At 36.4% G+C, this 21,920-nt stretch overlaps 1 protein-coding gene across 1 annotated transcript in view; it reads left to right on the forward strand.

Moving 5' to 3' along the window:
* Positions 1-21,920, forward strand: part of TRHDE (thyrotropin releasing hormone degrading enzyme) — a 395,901-nt gene that overhangs the window by 165,540 nt on the left and 208,441 nt on the right. The window lies entirely within an intron of this gene.

The following is a 21,920-nucleotide window of genomic DNA, read 5'->3' on the forward strand; positions in this document are numbered from 1 at the left end:
CATTTTTGTGTCTCCTTGGGTTACTAGCACCTAATAGCCATTCAATAACTATTTAACGAAAGAATGTTAAATTCTTATCCAGAACATAATTCTTATTGTCATGGAGTTAAGGAATTCTCCCAGAATAGCAATTTTAAAACTATAATAAGAGAGAAGAAATCTAAAAAAGAAAAAAAAAGTCATTTGAAAATTTACTATAAAGCTATTTTATAGTATCTTTTAAGGTCACTATAAAAACTTTACTCCTGTAAGAGAAATGAAAGCAATACTGGCCTTGTGTTTCACATTAAATTTTATTGTGGGTTTAGAATATCTTGATAAAAAAGAGCAGTTGCACATGCATTTTGTTGTTGTTAGAGTGACTTAGACTCCAAGAGTGTTTTTCGAATATAGCATAGCAAGTGTGAGCCTTGCGTTGGCTAGCAAAACCCTCAGTGGCCAGTTTCAAGGCCAGTTTTGCCTTGAAAAACTTCTGTGGATCAGTTGTGTTTTTCTGTTTGGTTCAGTTTCTGCAGCTAATGCAACTTGCATATTCCTGATCAAGTAGGCCCACAATGTGTAGTTAATATAAAAAGTTTTATAGTTAGTTCCCAATGGTTTCATACTACACTTAGTGTTTTAAAATCCTTACTTATAGGAGAGTTTGAAAGAATCTGCTTAACTTGATCATCTGTGTGTGTGTGTGTGTGTGTGTGTGTGTGTGTATGTTGGCTTCACTTAATTTAGCAATTGTACTTTAAGATATTAAATCAATAGAGTTTCTATAATTTGTCTGCAATTAAGATCTTCACTTCATGACAGCTGATGGAAAGCCCTTGAAAGAAATTTTCAAGAGAAGATTGAAGGTAAATGGAAAACAGTATTTTTGTCTTCAAAGTCTAAGCAACTATTTCTTCAATATTTTGAAGTTTCTGTGCCTTCCTTTTGTTTCCAACCTTAGTTGAAGGAAACCATTGCCAGAAGAAAACCTTGACAATGCCTCATACTCTTAATGGAAGATGTTTATTTGTTTGTTTGTTTGCTTGGCTGATTGGTTTTACTGTTTGCTTTTTACTGTGGGTCTGTAAAAAATGAACCATACTCAGTGCTGTGGACAACAATAACAGCAAAAACAATGACAAAATTTTGCTAAAGAAACTAAGGAGCCCAGAAACTATCGGCATTGTCAAAACTCTAGATATAAAAACGCAGAAGATTTAGAAAGGAAAAGTAAGGCACCAAGTGTTCATGCCAGTAAGCACTGGCAATGGAATCAGATAGCTGAGATAGTGGGAGGGATGGAACTAATATCATTAAGAAGCTGCTATCCTGTCTAGTGAATGCAATTACACAGCAAGTGAATATAGTCTGTATAACCTCTCAATAATTCAAGGTATATCTGGTTTTAAAGTACATGGCACATGGTATTGGAGCTATGTTGAATAAATATGTGTTTGATTGAAGAAGTACTCACACTGGTAGACTCTACTTTCTCCTTTACTGAATATAATAATAAAATTGTTAATGTATTCTAAGGGGTAAAATATCATCATAGAAATGTGTAATATGTATGTTGGCCTTTCCTATTCTACAGGTTTATAAATTACAAACATTAATTTCTATGAGAGACACAGGGAGGTAAGTTGCAAAATTTCTAAGAATAACACTCAATGGTTATAAATCAACTGCATATTGTAAAATGAAGATTTTTCAGAAAAGAACAACAAATAGTTTATATGTGCCAGACACTGTTCTAAGTAATCTACATGTACCAACTCAATTAATCCTAATAATAAGCTATGAGGTAGGACCATTATTTTCCTCATTTTCCAGGTAAGGGACTCGAGACCAGAAATATAACTTTTTTTGCCAGATGCTAAGTGGTAGACACGGGGTTCACAACTATTTACTGAGTACCTCATACATATTAGTGCTGATGTGGGTGCTGGAGACAGAGCAGCAACAGAACATATTTTTAAAAAGCATCCAGTGTTTCTATAATTTATATTCTTGTGAATTCCTTTTCCTGGGAAGATCAGTCATCAGGAAGTAAAAAATATCCTTTAGCAAGCCACAGAGAATTTATTCCTAATACTCTATTTGCTGTTTTTGTTCTTATTTTCCCTCATATTTTCATCATTGCCAAACCATTTTCCCACGAAAGAGAAATTTGCCTACATTTTATTCATTTCCACTTAATGACTTGATATCATCTATATGTATTTTTTAATACTCTGACAGCCCAGAAAACTAGAAAAATAAAAATAAAAATAAAAAATAAATAAAAATGAGTATTTAGTTATCCAAAACAAACTGTAGCAGATTGTCTTATTGACACTCCAGAGCAGAGCTGTATTTGTGACTTTGTGTTCCGTTCAGATGGTAGCAGCCATTCCTCTTTGCCTGCTGCTGTAGCCTAAACATAGTCATAGACAATGTGGAATGAATGGTTGTGGCCAGATTTGGCTGTGGAGGCTAATGGTTTACAAGCCCCTGAAGTGGAGGGAGGGACCACTCAGAGCTCAAGGCCCCTTTTTCTAGTTTGCATATGGATGCCTTGGTGCTTGTGCTAAAAGGGCTCTGTCTATGGGAGCTCTGTTGTGTCTTCTTGGACGCTCTCCATAGTCTTTTAGCCTTTCTGTCCTTTCTCCAGGGCCCAGCCTCTCCTCTTCAGCCTCTGGGTAGAGGTGTAAGTCATTTCATCCTTCTGTATTTCACTCAGTTAGGAACGGGATGATTTCCTGTTAGCATATGGAGAATGTCATGCCAGAAAACTCATTGTCTTTCACGCTTCTTTCAATCCAATGCCAGCTTCCTCTGTCTATCTTTCTGGCTTTTTACGTGTGTGGGGGAAGGAATTAGGGATAAATATTTCTCTGAAGGATATTTCATTCTCCCACATGACTTCATGGACTATTATTGTGATGCAGATATGTCCTTGGAAATGCAGTGCTAGCACCAGTGGATGGCTTTTAATGTATTTAGACAACATTAAGGGAACATGCTAACACATAGAAATCACTTTCTTTCTAATATTAAGGTCCCACATGTTAATGCATACCTTTCAACTTGCAGGCTGCATTAGTCCTGGGGAAAATCAGAAGCTCTCAGAAACAGAAACGGACTTTTGCCTGCTCAGTCACTCTCCGCCCCAACCTGCTCATGCATTTATGGGAATGATCCTGGCACTTCTCCTTCTGTTCCCCACACTTCTCCCTCTGTAAGGCAGGGCCTACTCCAGGGTAGAAAAACAGCAGTAAGATGAGGTTTTGGACTATAGAATAAGGATGCAAATTTAAGTAGTTTAAATATGCAAACAGGGGTCAAGTTTGTAATGGGAATTAGAGAACTGGGATTGGGGGAACCTGAAGAGGATGTGCCACTCTTTAAAGAAGACTGTTTCCAGATGGATGTCTTCCTTGTCCTTCTTCAAGAAATATTGTCATTCTTCCAGAGGAACCAGAAATCCAGATTTATTTTATATTTGAGCAGTCCCGAAGTTTTAACTGCTGACAACTAATTACAAAACAAAAAAAAACAAAAACAACTCTTTCGGTCAAGCAAAATATGACTGTCATCTATATCTGGCAGTTAGATAAAAATTAGTATCCATTTAATAATCTGTCTTCCCAAAAGAATGAAAATCTTCCCTCAAAGCACAACAGTTTATTTAGCTAATCTTGTGGGAATTGATCTGTATGGCATCAGTTCATTAGCATCGGGGGGCATTTAGGTGGAGAGCTCCTGGTGTTGGGGAATTAGGCCAGGTCCTTCTCTACTGGGCTGGGAAGCTGTTCAGGTTTGAATGATCCTTACTTTAGTCTCTTCTAAAGCAGGTTGTTATGTGCTTGATCATAATATGAAAAACATCTTATTTTATGATATTCATAGCATTGCTCTGTGTTTTTTGCACTCTCATTCATAATACACTTGATTTAATTTTGTAGATTCAATACTTGAATGAAACGAGCGTAAGTTGGACATCCCTTTTTTTTGGTCAGAATTTCCACTGTATTTGCTCTGAATGAAGTAGTTAATAGGATTTTTTTTTCATAGTTCTTTTGGGATACAATGTAAGAATGTATTATTATCAGCCATTACAAGAGAAGCATATAATTCTGAACTAATGACCTGATAGGTAAAGGAATAAATAGCTGCAATATAAGAACCAGTTCCCAAGGACATAATTATGTTATTACTAGCAAATAGAGACTTTCTGGTTCATTAAGTAGGAGAGGCAAAAAAGAAGTATAAATGATAAAGGTGAAAATTTAATTTTTTCACTTGTTCACATATTTTCCCCTCTGACCAATAAAAACAAGAGGGAGGTTTTTTACACTAAATGAAAATATAAATGATGAAACCTCTCTTAAAGCCAGGGCCATGTGTCTGTCCTCAAGTGTTTTATTATGTGAAGTTTGACCTTTATTTAAAGAGCATCTCTGTTGGGTGATAATTGATGGTGCTTGGAGTGAGAGTTTATGACAGTACTTCTACTTATTAAAAATATTTTCCTTCAGGTGGAGATGCTTCTTTTTAACTTTTGTCCTAGCTTAACCTTTGGAAATACCATGTCGGTTTTGTTGCATTTATAGATTTAATTAGCATGTTGTGGCTTTTTTCAGGTCATTAATAAAGATATGGGGTATGACCAGACTTATTTCCAAACCCCGTAGTTCAGTACCTTGTTTAACTTAATCATTCACGCTTCCTTTATGTCATGTTGGTTTTTAGTGTGGTTTTATGATCATAATTCAAAACGATTAAACTTTGTAAATGTTCTCTCTATAAAGACATTATCCTAATTATTTCACTGGGATTATTTTTGAGGTGTTACTACAAAATAATGATGTTTTCTTTTGTTTACTCAAGCATGTGCCATCTGCTGGGCTTCACAGGGTTCCTTTGAGGTCAGGCCCAGTGACAAAGCGGGGCCTTCCTGCAAGTATTCATGTTTCCTTTAATAATATTCCAAGAGAATCATCCCAACATGTCCTCCAGAATCAGGGTGCTTGAAAGTTTGGTAAAGTTGTGGCATTGAGGTATAGAGAGCTATTTCTCTTAACAGTCTTGTTCCCTTGCTTCTAGAATCCCCTTCTATTTGGTACTATGAAGAAAGGTCTGGACAGGCGAAATGCCGTATGAACTCCCTCCTAAGTGTTATAATCAAGCATTCCTGTGACCCTCACAGATTCTAGAGTATTAAAGCAGAATTTTAACATGCAACCACCCATCACCTACATATTAACCTTATGTTAATATCTGATTGAATAAACCATGAAACATACCCTCCATTTTCTATTTCCAAATATTTATAACTTCAGCTTACACAGGACCTAGCCAAACTAAACACATACAGCACTTTATATTTGAGGAAGGCAGTGTCTTATCATGAATAAAAGCTAGACTCTTTGGGCACAATGCTTATCTCTACCACTTACTTGGCTGTAATAGGACTTTGGGCAAGTTAATTAACTTCTCTGTTTCCCTGCATATAAAATGAGAATGATAATAGTATCTTCCTATTAATTTGGGTTGTTATGAGGATTAGGCAAACTAATATGAGTAAAACACTTAGGACATTGCCTGACAGAATGAAGAGTCTATGAAGGTCATTGTGATTATGCTTTGTTCTATTCTCCCCTTGTCTAAGTTAATTCACAGTCCATCCTTCCCTGGCCTCCTGTTACCAATCTTCAGCTGCATCTCACATGGTACTCCAATTTTTGTCCTTGTAATATTTCAGGCTATTAAAAGAGGCCTATTACCTCATTTTCTTGTCCTCAGGACCTCTGTAATTTTTGTCCAAAAATATCAATGGAAAAAAATAAGAAATTTGAAGTGAGAGTCAGACAAGTTTTGAACTTCTAATGTCACCTTCAACTTATTATATGGTTTGATAATTTTTATGGTATCAAAACATGGTAAGAATCTTCAGAAGTCCATATTCAATTCACTTATATACATGCAAAACTGACTCTATTTAATTTTTACATGTACATTTTTGAGAATAAGCTGATATTTGGCATGACTTGATTTTTTGGTAAACATTTTTTGTTTTGTAGCAGGATCATAAATATGTTTACCCCCCTAAGTTCATGTGAATAGTGCTAGGTAAGACATATTAAGCATGTATTCCATGCTAGCACATATACTGATTTATTTGTTTTAATAGTCCTATTATATATATATATATGATATATATATATATATATATATGATATATCATATATATATTCATATTATAATACTTTGGCCAAAATAGTAACTGAGGCTCAAAGAGATTAAGCAGTGGCTGTAAGTGGCAGATTCAGGATTCAGTTCTAAGTAGCCCAGCTTTGGCATCTGACCCCTTCACTATTCTCTTAGTGGGAGCTACAAGAGTAGAAATCATTTAGCACAGGGTCTGTCCCAGACACTTGGTGAGTATTTGTTTATAATGACAACCACTTCCATTATTGGGGCTCAAATGACATCACACTTCACTGTGACTGCAAAGGATAGAGTATATGCATGCAAAACAGATTTTAATCAAGGAGCTAGTAATAAATAACTCAATAACAAAACACACTGGAGTTTTTTGGGTGAAGGATATTCATGTCTTATAGCTTTCTGAAATGAGAATAAAGATGAATTAGGGGGGGATCAAAATATTGTTTTACTCAGTTCTCTGTTACTGTTTTAGATTTTAGCACTATGTAAGGTAATAAGGGCTTAAAAAAAAAATCAACAGATAAATTTTAACTACTTGCTGCTCAGAGTGGCTATGTTGTGACAAGTTCTTCCTGTTTCACTTTTGCTGTTGTTTTGTTTCTTTTAGTTAACACTTTCCCTCCTCTCAGAGAAAGGTTTCCCTTTTTATCATTGACATTATGTAGCCATTTGCAAGAAAAAATAATTTGTAGTTTGGCCAAGCAGAAATAAAATGGTCTGGTAATAACTTTTCAATTTTCCCTTCACTCCCTCTGCTTCCTGCCTCCCAGCCTCCACTGTGACTGGCTGGCTTTCTCTGCAGAAGCGTGTTGTGCTTTGTATCTCTGGATAAGGCAGTCCATCATCACTACACACAAAGGTGGTTGACATTGAGCTGGACAGACAGGAAAAGAGAAACTGACGGGAGGTGTGGGAAAATCTGATGAGAAGCACAGCTTCCTATTAATCCTCTAGGGGCAGAATCTTTTAAAATATCTTGAAGTGGTTTACTATTACAAGAAGAATCATAAAAGTTTTGTATTACTAGGATTGAGTTTCATGAAGAGAGCTATTATAGGTGCATTGTTATGTTTAAAGAACTAGAAGCTGTTCCATTCCTGTTGATGTTGCTAGGCCAAATTCATCATATATACATTGAATCTAATCACCAAATTACAGAGATAAACAAGATAAGGCCAATGCTTGTAAGACATAGAAAAAAACTATAGTAATTCAGAGGCAGTGCTTGAAGTATAAAAAATAAATTCATTTGAATGAGAGTCCTCTCTTTTTCTGCCACTATTTCCCTTGAGTAAGCTTGAGAGCAACAGACAGAAATTCTCTTGAACATTCCCTGTAAACATTAAGCAAAAAGATAGAGTGGCTAAACTGAAGCCACGAGGCTCTTTATATTCTCTATAATGTTTGAGATGTTTTAGGACAACATTCTATCTTGCAATCCCTAAAAGATACTGGGATTTTTTGAGATGTATGGGTTGACATCCTGCCTCATTCTGCAGCTCTTCAGGAGACTTACTAACGTGGTTGATAACCATTATTCAGCAAAGACTTTCAAATGCGATTAAGGCTTTTCACTCAGTCTGCCACTGATACATGATAAAATACAAAGGAGATTTCTTTTCCATGAAGAGAGGGCAGAGATACTCAGCCAAGTGTCACCCACCTACCTGGGTTTACAATCTCTAGATTTGCTGCTGTCGCATCTCCATCACTCTGCGTCCTGTAGTGGTCTGGCTCTCACTCCTAGTCGTCCACAGGAACTGCCTCACAAAGGCAAAATCGCCAGGTCCAATAAACAGTTTTCCAGCACTTATTTGACTGCATCTCTGTGCTGCACTTGGCATTATCGATCCTTCTTTCATTCCTGGAACTTTTCTTCCTCTGACAGCACTCTCTCCTGTTTCTCCTTCTGCTGCTTTGATTAATGTTCACTGAATCTCTCCTCACGGATTATGACTCATATTTTTGCAACAGATCCAAACAGAATCCAGCTCCCCTGCTTCCCATTCTGCCCATAACTGGTCCCACTCTTCCCATGTATTTCGTTTTCAGTTGTTTGCACTCCTGTGTAAGGGATTGGCCCTAACAGCATAAACAGAAGGAGAGGATTCTTGGATTTCTCCGTCTTGCTGTCTCCTTATCATGCCTGCAGTTTTAAGTCTTAAGTATTTCTCAATTCTATCTACTATTCCTTAGCCCTGTTAACATTGTGCAACATAGGGACTCATACTGATTTTCTTGCCTTCTGTCATTTCCACCTCAGACTCATTTTTAAAAGCGATATAGGCAAAACTGGCCATGCTCTTCTCCTGCCATTGGTTACCCACCATCCCTAGAATAAAATCCAAACAACCTGACATGGAAGGTCCTCCAGGATTTAGCACTGGCTACCACTACTACTCATTTTCCTGGACTCTTTGCTTCTAACTCTATGCTACAATAATACTACCCAGGTTGTTTTCCAAACATGCTATGCCACTTCATCCCTTGTGTTTTACTTTTTTCTTTTTCTTTTTTATTAAGATATCATTGATATGCACTCTTATGAAGGTTTCATATGAAAAACATTGTGCTTACTACAATCACCCATATTAACAAACCCCCCCCCCCACACCATTGCAGTCACTGTCCATCAGTGTAGTAAGATGCCATAGAGTCTTCTCTGTGCTACACTGACTTCCCTGTGAACCCCCTACAACATGTGTGCTAATCATAATACACCTCAATTTCCTTCTCCCTCCCTTCCCACTCACGCTACCCCACCTGTCCCCTTTGGTAACTACTAGTCCCTTCTTGGAGTCTGTGAGTCTGCTGCTGTTTTGTTTCTTCAATTTTGCTTCATTGTCATACTCCACAAATGAGGGAAATAATTTGGTACTTGTCTTCTCTGCCTGGCTTATTTCACTGAGCATAATACCCTCTAGCTCCATCCATGTTGTTGCAAATGGTAGGATTTATTTTCTTCTTATGGCTGAATAATATTCCATTGTGTATATGTACCACATCTTCTTTATCCATTCATCTACTGATGGACACTTAGGTTGCTTCCATATCTTGGCTATTGTATGTACCACCTCTTCTTTATCCATTCATCTATTGTTATAGTGCTGCAATAAACATAGGGGTGCACGTCTTTTTGAATCTGTGATCCTGTTTTCTTTGGGTAAATTCCTAGAAATGAAATTCCCAGGTCAAATGGTATTTCAATTTGTAGTTTTTAAATAACCTCCATATTGCTTTCCTCAATGGTTGAACTAGTTTACATTCCCATCAGCAGTATAGGAGGGTTACCCTTTCTCCACATCCTCTCTAGAATTTTTGTTTCTTTTCTCTTTGATGAGCCATCCTAACTGGTGTGAGGTTATATCTCATTGTGGTTTTAATTTGCATTTCCTTGATGATTAGCGATGTGGAGCATCTTTTCATGTGCCCGTTGGCCGTCTGAATTTCTTCTTTGGACAAGTGTCTGTTCAGATCCTCCACCTATTTTTACATTGGGTTATTTGCTTTTTGGGTGTTGGAGCATGTGAGTTCTTCATGTATTTTGGATGTTAACCCCTTGTCAGAAATGTTACTCACGAATGTTTTCTCTCATACTGTAGGATGCCTTTTTGTTCTACTGATGGTGTCCTTTGCTGTACAGAAGCTTTTTACTTTAATGTAGTCCCATTTCTTTATTTTTGCTTTTGTTTCCCTTGCCTGAGGAGATGCATTCAGGAAAAAGTTGCTAATGTTTATATTCAAGAGATTTTTGCCTATGTTTTCTTCTTAGAGTTTTATGGTTTCATGACTTACATTCAGGTCTTTGATTCATTTCGAGTTTACTTTTGTGTATGGAGTTAGACAGTAATTCAGTTTCATTCTCTTGCATGTAGCTGTCCAGTTTGCCAACACCAGTTGTTGAAGAGGCTGTCATTTCCCCATTGTATATCCATGGTTCTTTTATCATATATTAATTGACCATATATGCTTGGGTTTATATCTGGGCTCTCTATTCTGTTCTGTTGATCTATGGATCTGTTCTTGTGCCAGTACCAAATTGTCTTGATTACTGTGGCTTTGTAGTAGAACTTGAAGTCAGGGAGCATAATCCCCCCAGCTTTATTCTTCCTTCTCAGCATTGCTTTAGCTATTTGGGTTTTTTTGTGGTTCCATATGAACTTTAGAACTATTTTCTCTAGTTTGTTGAAGAATGCTGTTGGTATTTTTATAGGGATTGCATTGAATCTTGTCAATTACTTAAGGCAGGATGGCTATTTTGACAATATTAATTCTTCCTATCCATGAGCACATGATGTGTTTCCATTTATTGGTATCTTCTTAATTTCTGTCATGAGTGTCTTGTAGTTTTCAGAGTATAGGTCTTTCACTTCCTTGGTTAGGTTTATCCCTAGGTATTTTATTCTTTGTGAAGCAATTGTGAATGGAATTGTTTTCCTGATTTCTCTTTCTGTTTGTTCATTGTTGGTGTATAGGAATGTAACAGATTTCTGTCTATTAATTTTGTATCCTGCAACTTTGCTGAATTCAGTTATTAGTTCTAGTAGTTTTGGGGTCAATTCTTTAGGGTTTTTATGTATAATATCATGTCATCTGCAAACAGGGACAGTTTAACTTCTTCCTTACTGGTCTGGATTCCTTTTATTTCTTTGTGCTATCTGATTGCTGTGGCTAGGACCTCCAGTACTATGTTGAATAAAAGTGGGGAGAGTGGGCATCCATATCTTGTTTCCAATCTTAAAAGAAAAGCTTTCAGCTTTTTGCTGTTAAGTATGATGTTGGCTGTGGATATGTTGTATATGGCCCTCATTTTGTTAAGGTATTTGTCCTCTATACCCATTTTGTTGAGAGTTTTTATCATAAATGGATGCTGAATTTTGTCTAGTGTCTTTTCAGCATCTATGGAGATGATCATTTAATTTTTGTTTCTCTTTTTGTTGATGTGGTGGATGATGTTGATGGATTTTCAAATATTGTACCATCCTTGCATCCCTGGAATAAATCCTACTTGATCATGATGGATGATCTTTTTGATGTATTTTTGAATTCGGTTTGCTAATATTCTGTTGAGTATTTTTGAATCTATGTTCATCAGGGATATTGGTCTGTGATTTTCTTTTTTGTAGTGTCTTTGCCTGGTTTTGGTATTAGGGTGATGCTGGCCTCATATAATGAGTTTGGGAGTATTCCCTCCTCTTCTACTTTTTGGAAAACTTTAAGGAGGATAGGTATTAGGTCTTCACCAAATTTTTGATAAAATTCAGCAGTGAAGCCATCTTGTCCAGGAGTTTTGTTCTTAGGTAGTATTTTGATCACCAATTCAATTTCTTTGCTGGCAATTAGTTTATTCAGATTTTCTGTTTCTTCCTGGGTCAGCCTTGGAAGGTTGTATTTTTCTGGAAAGTTGTCCATTTCTTCTAGGTTATCCAGTTTGGTAGCATATAATTCTTCATAGCATTCTCTCATAATTCTTTGTATTTTTGCAGTGTCCGTCATCATTTTTCCTTTCACATTTCTGTGTGTAGATTCTCCCTTTTTCTTAGTAAGTCTGGCTGGGGGTTTATCTATTTTGTTTATTTTGTTGAAGAACCAGCTTGTGCTTTTGTGCTTTCATTGATTCTTTCGATTGTTTTATTCTTCTCAGTTTTATTTATTTCTGCTCTAATCTTTATTATGTCCCTCCTTCTACTGACTTTAGGCCTCACTTGTTCTTCTTTTTCTAGTTTCATTAATTGTGAGTTTAGACTGCTCATATGGGATTGTTCTTTCCTGACGTAGGCCTGTATTGCAATATATTTCCCTCATAGGATGGCCTTTGCTGCGTTCCACAGATTTTGTAGTGTTGAATTATTGTTGTTATTTGTTTCCATATATTGCTTGATCTCTGTTTTTATTTGGTCATTGTTCCATTGATTATGTAGGGGCATGTTGTTAAGCCTCCATGTGTTTGTGGAATTTTTAATTTCTTTTGTGTAATTTATTTCTTGTTTTATAACTTTGTGGTCTGAGAAGCTGATTGGAACAATTTCAATGTTTTTGAATTTACTGAGGCTCTTTTTGTGGCCTAGTACATCATCTATTCTTGAAAATGTTCCATGTGCATTTGAGAAGAATGTCTATCCTGCTGCTTTTGGGTAAAGTATTCTGTAGATATCTGTTAGGTCCATCTGTTCTAATGTGTTGTTAAGTGCTTCTGTCTCCTTACTTATTTTCTGTCTGGTTGATCTGTCCTTCAGAGTGAGTGTGGTGTGTTGAAGTCTCCTAAAACGAATGCATTTCATTCTATTTCCCCCTTTAATTCTGTTAGTATTTGTCTCACATATGTTGGTGCTCCTGTGTTGGATGCATATATATTTATAATGGTTTTATCCTCTTGTTGGACTGACCCCTTTATTATTACATAATGTCCTTCTTTATCTCTTGTTACTTTCTTTGTTTTGAAGTCTATTTTATCTGATACATGTACTGCAACTTGTGCTTTTTTCTCTCTATTAGTTGCATGAAATATCTTTTTCCATCACTTCTCTTTTAGTCTCTGTATGTCTTTGTATTTGAAGTGTGTCTCTTGTAGGCAGCATATACATGGGTCTTATTTTTTTATCCATTCCATGTTCTATGTCTTTTGATTGGTACATTGAGATGATTTATATTTAGGGTGATTATCAATAGGTATGTACTTATTGCCATTGCAGGCTTTATATTCATGGTTACCAAAGGTTCAAAGGTAGCTTCTTTACTCTCTAGTAGTATAACTTAACTCAGTACAGTATTACTAACACAAGCTAAAGGTTTTTTCTTCTTCTTTTTCTTTGTCCTCCATTCTTTATATATTTGGTATCATATTCTGTACTTTTTGTATATCACTGGACTGACTTTGGGGCTTATTGATTTGATTTTGCACATGCTTAGTAATTAATTGGTCTACTTCCTTTACTATGGTTTTATTTTCTCTGATGACAGCAGCCTTATGAATACTTTCATCTTTACAGTCCCTCCAAAATACACTGTAGAGATGGTTTGTGGGAGGTAAATTCTCTCAACTGTTGCTTATCTGGATATTGTTTAATCCCTTATTCAAATTTAAATTATAATCTTCCCAGGTAGGGTATTCTTGGTTGACATTCTTCTATTTCATTTCATTAAATAATATCATGCCACTCCCTTCTGGCCTGTAAGGTTACTGCTGAGAAGTCTGATGATAGCCTGATTGGTTTTCATTTGTATGTGTTCTTTTTTCTCTCTTTATCTGCTTTTAATATTCTGTCCTTATCCTTGATCTTTGCCATTTAAATTATTATATGTGTTGGTGTTATCTTCCTTGGGTCCCTTGTGTTGGGAGATCTGTTCACCTCCATGGCCTAAGAGACTATCTACTTCCACAGATTGGGGAAACGTTTAGCAATTACCTCCTCAAAGATGCTTTCTATCCCCCTTACTCTCTCTTCTTCTTGTACCCCTATAATGTGAACATTGTTCCATTTGGATAGATCACACAATTCTCTTACTATTCATTCATTCCTAGGGATCATTTTTTCTCTCTGTGCCTCAGCTTCTTTATATTCTGTTCTCTAATTTCTGTTTCATTTACCATCTCCTCTACTTCAGCTAATCTGCTTTTAAATCCATCCATTGTGTATTTCCTTTCTGATACAGTATTTTTCAAAGTTTCTATCTCTTTCTTGAATTCCTCCCTGTGTCCTTGAATATTTTTCTCTAACTCCATGAGCATGATTTTGGTTTTTATTTTGAAATCTTCTTCAGGAAGATTGGTGTATTCAATTTCACTTGACCCTCTTTCTGAAGTTTGTGGGATTTTGGTTTGTACCATTATCTTTTGACTTTTCATATTTGTAATAACTTGCTGTATGCAACACCCTCTAGTGCCCAGAAACTCTACTCTCTGGAGCTGCTCAGCCCCTAGAATGATTTCCGAGGTTGCAGGTGCATGGCGCTGGTGCCTGCCTGGAGGAAAGAGCTCTTTCCTTCCTCCCGGCTACAGTGCCTGCCTCCACTTACTTGAAGTGTGTCTTTTGTAGGCAGCGTATACATGGGTCTTGTTTTTTATCCATTCCATGTTCTATGTCTTTCAACCTTTTTGCTGCCACAGGCAGGGCTGGCCTCTGGCTTGCCTGGCATAATGGCAGGGGAAACAGTTTTGTGAGCTTGTTCCAGCTGAGAGGAAGGAATGGCAAGCTGTGTATTGTGGTGGGGGTCTTGGAGCTGCATTGCCATCCTGGAGGATGGAGTGCCTGAAGCTCCTGAATGTTCCCAACCTTTTGGGTTGAGTTCACTAGGATGTTTTTCTCCACCTATCCTTTCTCCTGAGCAGCAAGCTCTGTGCAATCCTTGTCCTTTAAGCAACCATCTCGCTGTTTGGAAGTCTCTCAGAGTGCCTGCCTTTCTTTTGTCCCTGAGTGGCCAGTTCTGGGTACCTGTTCTCCACAAGTGGAATCTCAGTCTCTCCAAGTATTCTGGCTTTCTTAGCTTTCCAACCCCACTAATCCTCAGAGCACCATGTAATGTAGGTTCCTGTTCCCAGAGAAGATCTCCATGGCTGGATGTTCAGCAGTCCTAGGTCTCCACTCCCTCCCCACTCCATTTCTCTTCCTCCTGCTGGGGTTGGGGAGGGGCTTGGTTCCCAGCAGATCTCAGCTTTGGTATGTGACCCTTTTCTGTGACGTCTGCTCTTTACCCCAGATGTAGACAGTCTCTTGCAGTCTTCTTTCCTATTGTTCTTTCAAGATTAGTTTTATTTGCTGTATTTTCATATTATATGTGGTTTTGGTAGGAGGTTTCTGTTTCACCTCTCACATTGCCATATTTAAGCCAATCCCTTTGTTTTTCTTGTCACTATAATGTCTGCTTGGGATATCCTATGCCCTCTTTTTTCTTTTTTTTCTACTCCTGTGCTGTCTTTAGGGCACCATTTGCTGTAGGAAGCCTTCCTTTGATTTCTTGATTTAATTAGATACTTTCTTTTTGTGTGTAGCATACTGGCCATATTGCACTTACTATGAACTTAAATGATTTGTTTTATGATCTTTTTGAATCCTAAGAAACAAGGACTTGGATTGAGTATTATTCATTTTTGTTTCCCTAGGATTTAGCATAGTAGCTCAGTATAAACACAGCAATGTTAATGAAGTGAATTGGTAAAAATAAAGGAAAACTTTTTTGAGTATCATTAAGAAAAGTGGAGAATGCATGCTGCACTAAACTGTGTGTGTATATATATATTTTACCCCTTACATTTTAATGTACTGCAGCCACACAGTCAGGCAGAAAGGCATTTTGTTTGGTTCCTATTGTAGGTCCTCTCTGTAGTTCCAGTTTTCATACTAACAAGTAGATACAGGAGTTAGTCATCACAATGGGTGAGACTGTGATAGAAAGAGAATGGATTCCAAGAGAACAGGTGTCTTTGTGTAACTTACTGTGATCAAGATTTACATGTGATTTTCATATCAATTTACTCAAATATTCTCTAGAAATAAGATAAGTTTCCAAATAAAGATTGTCTAGTTCATCCTGTTATCTGGTGATTTTGTCAAGCACAGAGCCTGGCAGTATCAGGCCTTGAATAATACTAATTTGTTTCTCTCCTCTTGTACATCATGAAAATGAAAAATGAAATGATAACCCTGTTTTAAAATAAACTAAAATGCTTTGGCCTGGGGTCACATGGTTTATTGCAGGCAAAGATTAAAAACATGCTTCTGATTTTCAGGGCATTCATCTTTTATATCATGTTCTAATTTCAATATTAAAAGTTATGCAAAGATGGAAAGTTATAAATTTAGATCCTAGGGTATATGCACATTTATAATATCTAACTTTGGTAGCCTCAACTGCAAATTCCTTTATTTTGATAGGGCTGTGAAAGTCAGTCGCTTAAGGTTGCCATTTACCATTGGAGGAGCTACTTCCTTTTTTTTTGAAGAAATAATTTCATTTAATGAATCTTCATTAGTTAAATGTCATTGTATACCCCACATTTTTTTAAACATGATGATGAGAGAATAAAGTAAGATGAAGGTGGCTGTCTTAAATATTGAACCAAGAAGGACATCCTGCTAACCTTTGTTTCATTATTCTAATGGCAAAAGCATGAGCATTTTATGTGGATGTATTAGAGTACTGAAAATGATGTATTGTCCAAATTGTTGGCCTAATTGAAGGTATTTAGAGAGAAGTGTGAGATTTTATTTAATAATTTAGTAAGACTAAAGCTAAACTGTATAATGAATACCTTTTATCACAGGCTAAGAAATACATGAGTGATCCTGCAGAGAGAGCCTTTTGAGGTTATAGAGCTAAGGATCACACAGTGAAAGAAGTGCATTAGGAAGCACAGCCTGGTTAGGAGAGATCAGGTATTTCCATTACATTTTTTTTCCTACGCCACTCCCATGTCCATATGAAACTTTGCTTGTTTACTGGCACTCTAGAAGAGTAATAAGCTGTTTTCATAACTTTTCTATTCTCTTTGTTCCCACTTGGATATATAATTTGACTTTCATGATTCTTATCAGCGGGCTTAGTCACTCCTTACGTGTTTTTCCAGTCCTATGTGACCTTTCTGAGAGGTACCTTCTTGTTATTCTCTAGGTAGCTTCTCAGGTGACTTTGGGAAGTGATTATATAAGGTTTAAAGAAAAAATATTCAATGACCATTAAAATGTCATACATTGAGAATATTGTATACCTCCACTGGAAAATCTTTTCAAACTGCTTCAGAGTTAAAGGAAATGATAGGGTTCAATGTTAATAAATGAAGATGGAGAGAAAGGAAGGAACTGAAGTTATTTTACTATATCTTTCTTTACAAGTGGAAATAGATTCTACATATAGAATACTACTATTTTTCTTCCTCTCTCAAAGGCTTATGATTAGAAATTTTGCTATGTCTATAGGTCTTTTTATCAGTAAACACTATCAAATGCCTCACCTTTCTCATTTGAGATCGATTGCTCACGCATCTTGTGTTCTTCGTAGGCACACCTGAGGTATTTCAGCATCCTCTCTTGCTTCCTACCTTATAGCTGTGTGTTTTTTCTTCCATAACTCATATTTCAAAGCTGCCCCATCTAACATTTATTTCTGTTGTTTTGCTGAGTTCATTTCAGGCGGAAGTATGCCCAATGGAAAATAATTAACTGATATCAAAGGTATCATTTATCTTAAGTTTTAAAAGAAGAGTTCTAAGAGGATGTCCAGTGATTTATTTCAAGCTCTGATTTCAATTCATGATTGATTCTTTCTAGATCAGAGGCCACATACAGGTGAGCTATGGGCCAAATATTGCCCACACACATATTTTATTTGGCCTTAAAAATATTATAAAACCTTGAATTAGTTGCTATTATTTTACAGTTGGCAGATTTCACACAAAAATCCAGATTTCTAATGTTATTAAAAAATTAGAATATCTCTTAACAGTATGCCCACATGGGCCCTGGTTGGTTAGAACTGAACTTTTGAGCTCCCCTCTTACAAGTCCTTACCCTATTTCATCCCCAATTACATTCCTCTTTATCTCAGTAGACTCTTTAATTGATCTGTGCTGTATATAGGTGCTTCTCAAATTTTAATTTCCATGTGAATCACTTGGGAATCTTGTTAAAATACAGATTTTGATTCCATTATGGGTGGGTCTTGAGATTCTGCCTTTCTAATAGACTCCTACTGTTGTCAAAGTTGCCAAACAACAACATTATTTTGAGTAGTCAAGTTTTAGATTAGTGATTCTCTAAGTAGGTTTTGGAAGCATCTGTGTCTACCAAATCATGACCTCCAGAAGCTGTGCCTAGCAATCTGTTTTATGAAACCCTCCTGGTGATTCTACTGCACACTGTAATTTGAGAATCACCATTCTAGTCTTATCTTAAGTAGGAACACTGTAAAATTACCCAAGTCAGAAGTTTTCAATCCTGGCTGAACGTTGAAAAATCAACTGGGTGACTTCCAAAAAGACTAATGCTTGAGTCCCACTCCTAGAGATTCAGACAGAATTGGTCTGGGGAAAGGCATAAACATCAGTATTTCTAAAAGCTCCTCATTTGCTTCTAATGTACAGTAGGGTTGAGAACTATGCTGAGAGATTTTGTTAATACATTACCCGGATGTTCAATAGCTCTCGTGTCAGAAAAATTTTTATAACTCTAACACTTCTAACTTAAGTCCATATGCTTTTTGCTATTCCTCTGTAAAGCAAAACTAGTTGATTTTCCATCATGTTCTTAATGATCACTGGGTCCTTTGATCAAATATGGTGTCTCATAAATCATCTCTTCATAAGTATATTTGTTATTTTGAAAGCGTGTCACACTATATCCTTGCAGAGTGCATTAGACTTCTGAGCTCCATGCATCAGGAAACATTTCTTGTTAATTCAGTCGACACAACCTAATAGATTAGGTTGTGCTTCATACAACTCTAGGAGGGGACTGTTCATGTTTGTAGCCATCACAGATTTGTGTACTTAGACTGTTTTCTGGCAGATGACAGTACAGTGTTTTGAGGAAGAGGTGAGGTGGCTTTTTCTAATTGTGTAATTGTGTTGTTTGGGTTAGCAGTATGGCTGTATTTAATCTAACAAATAAGACCACTTTAAATTCATGATAAATTTCCCTCAACTAAAAAACATTTTGAGGAATCAATCGTTTGGCAAATTAGCATTGGTTCAGTTTAGTATCAGTGTTGAAAAATTAATGTTTTCATTAGATTCTATAAACTTAGGGTAGTGTTCCAGTAAAAAATTAATTTGAAAGCCAGATATTAATACCTAATTCATTGGACTATTTTAGAACTATTTTAAAAGTTGTGCCTATTATGTACTATGTTCTAAGTTACGGTATTATTAAGAAAAAATGTTTAATATCACTAAAGCATCTTAGAATAAGAAAGTGCTATTGCAGGCTAGCCAGTGATGTGAGCCACAACATTACAGAAAGCAATCAAGGGAAGAAAAAAAATAAAAGAAAAAGAGATATATTACCAACTAGTCTTTTTTTTTTTTTTTTTTTACTCGCCCTCACACTTTATTATGAGAGGACTGGTTACAACAGAGATGGAGGTGGCAGTGGTGAGCAAGGCCCAGCCCCCAGCCCCACCATCACGGGCACACAATAATAAATAAATAGTGGGTGGGCACAGGAGATAGGTGGCAGAGCCTTTGAAGCCTTTTTGCTTGCCTTTGAAGATAATGGAAATTTTTTATTTTTACTTTGTGTGTGTGTCTATATGTTTAGAAGAATGAACAGAATAATTTAAGCTAACTCAAATAGAATGGATCCTTTGCCTTTGGGCTTCAAGTGAAAGTGACTATCTTGTAATGCCACTTTACCACCTGCTGTTATATTCACCCAGAGTGGAAATGAAACATTTTTATATTGTAGTAGTCAGTACCTTGCCATATATATTTTCTTAATTTGAGAATGTCAACAGAGCATGGTTTGCATCTGATCCAATTTTTCCTTTTCTCTAAGGATTAAAATTCACCATTTCTTATTATAGGTTGTTGGTATATTGGGAGTAGGTTTTGATGTTTTCCATAAACACCATTTAATATGCCATACTAAAGAATGCAGGTCCTTAGTTGACAACAAAATTATGTTTAAAATAGAGATCTAACTATATTTTTACACGAACTCATTGGCACTGAAGCAAAGGAATTTTGAGCAAGTTTACTCAGTCTTGCCCTTTATAATACAGTTCTATAAGAGAGTGTTGATATTTGTGCAAATCAACACCAGTAGTCCATAACAAACCTGAAAATGTTGTTTATGTCTTCCTTAGCAGAAGTTCACTTGATCTGAGATTTCAGTTTTTTTTTCCAGCATTGTAGACACACTGCCTCTGTTATTATTTTCTTCAAAAAGCTTTTTAACACAATAGACTTTAGTTTGGATTGCCTCATCAGGAATAATAAGACAGTAGATGAGGATAGGCATGATCTTTTTAGTGTTTCACAGCTCTGTGTCTAATCCCTACTATTTTTTATTATTGTTTGGGCTTTGAGTTCCTTTCCCATCAACACAAAAATAGAATAGGATGCAGTATAGAGAAGATTAAGAACATGGACTCTGAAGCTATGTAGCCTAAATTTTAACCATCAAAAGGATTTAAAGATATGTGTGCTGTTGATGGAAAGGGACTTTTGTTTCATTTCTCCATTACTAGCAAAAATGAACTTTTTGAAGTTAGCATTATGAGAGTAACTTGTTCTATTTGTAATAAAATATTTTTCCCTTTCCCTTTCCCCCATTAACCCCCCATCCCTCCCTCTTCCCCTTACGGTTCCCTGGATTCAATCTTGGTTAATGGAACACCATGATCCTGTTCATTACTGATTCATTCAAGTAGGTAGCATGGTCTATGACTCTTTAGTTGGTTTCTTATCTTCAATATTTAGTTAATTACCAAGTCCTGTCTGTTTCTAACTCTGAAATGCCTCTGCATTTTAGCTAGGATTCTGTTATTCTTGCCTGGGCTGCTTTGAACCTGTTTTTCCCCTTCTGTGTTCCTTCCTTCTAAGCAGTGTTTTTCAACCCTTGCTGCACATTAGGGCTACTTAGAGAGTGAGGAGGCCTAGGTCTACTCCTTAGAACAATTAATGTGGAATCTCTGGGAGAGGAAGCAGGGATTAATATTTTTAAAAGGTCTCCCAGGTAACTCAAATATATGAACAACATTTGAGGTCCTCTGTTCTAAATACTCCTTTATAACAATTATTCCCTAAGTGTGGTTGCCTGACCTGCAGCATCAACGTCACATGGGAACAGGTTAGAAATACAAATTGAGGTCCTAGTCCAGATCTACTGAACTGGAAACTCTGGGACTGGGGCCCAGAAATGGGTAGTCAAACCAGCCTTCCAGGTGATTCTTATCAGTGCTCAAATTTGAGAACCACTGCTCTTTGACATGTTTCCTTTTCCTTTTCTTTTCCCTTTTTTCTAGCTGTACATCACTACCATGAAATGTTTAGCATGTTCATTCCTATTTGGCTATATTTGCTTAATTTTGAAATTATACAGTACACATGATACTTTTATTAGCTATATTTCAAGGTACAACATGTACTTAAAGTTCATTGTTGATGAGAATGGATGTAAATAAATAATGCAAGTACTCTTGTTGATAAATTTGTTTTATTTTTTTTGAATAAATAATTATATCTTTGTTTTCGCCTTACAATACAAAAGGATTAGCATGAATAGAGTATAATGATTGGGGGATTACACCAGACTGCCAAAGTTTGGATCCCAACTCTGCTAATAACAAACTTGCCTGTACAATTTACCTAATGTCTATGAGTCTATCTCAAAGAATTGTTAGGATTAATCAAGTGAACCAAGGAAGAAATAGAAAATCTGAACAGACCAATTACCAGCAACGAAATTGAACTGGTAATCAAAAACCCTACCTAAGAACAAAACTCCTATACCAGATGGCTTCACCGCTGAATTTTATCAAACATTTAGTGAAGACCTAATACCCATTCTCCTTAAAGTTTTCCAAAAAATAGAAGAGGAGGGAATACTTCCAAACTCATTCTATGAGGCCAGCATCACTCTAATACCAAAACCAGGCAAAGACACCACAACAAAAGATAATTACAGACCAATATCCCTGATGAACATAGATGCAAAAATACTCAACAAAATATTAGCAAACCAAATTCAAAAATACATCAAAAAGATCATCCATCATGATCAAGTAGGACTTAT

This window comes from Manis javanica, chromosome 10, assembly GCF_040802235.1.
Source record: "Manis javanica isolate MJ-LG chromosome 10, MJ_LKY, whole genome shotgun sequence".
NCBI lineage: Eukaryota > Metazoa > Chordata > Mammalia > Pholidota > Manidae > Manis > Manis javanica.